The sequence below is a fragment of the Cucurbita maxima genome, unplaced genomic scaffold (genome assembly GCF_002738345.1).
Source record: "Cucurbita maxima cultivar Rimu unplaced genomic scaffold, Cmax_1.0 Cma_Scf00048, whole genome shotgun sequence".
NCBI lineage: Eukaryota > Viridiplantae > Streptophyta > Magnoliopsida > Cucurbitales > Cucurbitaceae > Cucurbita > Cucurbita maxima.
Window position 1 is genome coordinate 3,308 of NW_019272064.1, and position 1,599 is coordinate 4,906.

The 1,599-nt window shown below is 44.3% G+C and overlaps 1 pseudogene; it reads right to left on the minus strand.

The window, feature by feature from the left end:
* Position 1: 1 nt before the first annotated feature.
* LOC111471065 lies at positions 2-1,592 on the minus strand (annotated as a pseudogene).
* Positions 1,593-1,599: the final 7 nt, after the last annotated feature.

The window sequence follows — 1,599 nt, forward strand, 5'->3', positions numbered from 1 at the left end:
CGTTGATCACGGTCTTCCCTCCGGCATGGATGCAAAAATGCTCGAATGCCAACTTGAAATTAGGAACATAACCCTTCATATTAGGGTTGAAGAGCTTCTTAGCAACGAACATGACGGCAAACTGAAGTAGCTCTCGTAATGGAAGAACGAGAGGACCGAGAGTAGTGATGTTTCTTCTTAGAGCATCTCCTGCCATGACCACGACATCTTTCGATAACGCAATGCCAGTGATTCCATCATCGTCTTCCTCCTAATACCAAAGCTATCATGTTCAATAAGGTTTCAATCTCATTGAATATTCAATCTATGTTTTTAGTTTTTTTGAAAAGGCCTTATATGATAATATTTCTTATTTATACACTCATGATCTGTAATGGTCAAACGTCATCGTTAGCAGATATTGTTCTATTTGTGTTTTCCCTCAAGGTTTGGTTTTTAAACGGGGTTTCCACACCCTTATATGGTCTTTCCCTCAAGGTTTTTAAAACTCGTCTGCTAGGAAGAGGTTTTCATACCTTTATAAAAGGTGCTACGTTCTCCTTCCTAACAAGGAAGTGGGATCTCACAATCCACCCCCTTTCGGAGCCTAGCATCTTCGCTGGTACTCGTTCTCTTCTCTAATTGACAAGGAAGTGGGATCTCACAATCCACCCCCTTTCGGGGCCTAGCATCTTCGCTGGTACTCGTTCTCTTCTCTAATTGATGTGGGACCCCCCAATCCATCACCTTTCAAGGCCAGCATCCTTGCTAACACACCGCCTCATGTCCACTCCTTCGGGGCTCAGCTTCCTCGCTAGCATATCGTCTGGTGTCTGGCTCTGATATCATTTGTAACCACCGAAGTCCAGGGCTAGCATATATTGTCCTTTTTGGGCTATCCCTTTCGACACCCTTATAAAACGCATCTACTAGGGAGAGGTTTCCACACTCTTATAAAGGGTACTTCGTTCTCCTCTCTAACCGATGTGGGATCTCACATAATCTTTCTTTTACTCTAACCTTATGTCGATGGAAATTTCATTCTTACCTGATATACGCATCTGAATGCTAGGTCATCGGCCCCGATGTGCGTCCTCACCAAATGGGCAAGCTTATACTTCGCTCGCCACCGGTCCGAGCTTCGGTTCGAGAGAAGAATCGCAGTGCAATTCTGTCGAAACAAGCAAACGGGTACCAACATTTGCTTCTTATTTCCAGGGTAGAAATTATTGGTGATGTTCTCCGTGGTAACAACAATGGCGTAGCTGTTTTTATNNNAGATCAATGGCTATCAATCCAGAACTACACCCCATGCCACTTAAATTAAAGCTTCTAACATTGTTCCTCATCTTGTATTTATTCATAACCATGGCTGAAAGCGAAGGTGGCGGGCTAAAAGTTCCGCCGTTGACGACAAGAACATCGATGTCCACAGGTTCGACATCGGCATTATTAGCAAATAAATTGTCCAAGGCATCGAATATCATATCCTTGGCTTCTTTTCTCGATGCTGCTAGGGACAAATCAGGTCGAAGGCTCGTCAGAGTTGTAGGCACCGTCGTGTCGTCGCCAATGCCTGATCGCTTAAGAATTTTGTCCATGAACTCGATGGATGCGTCG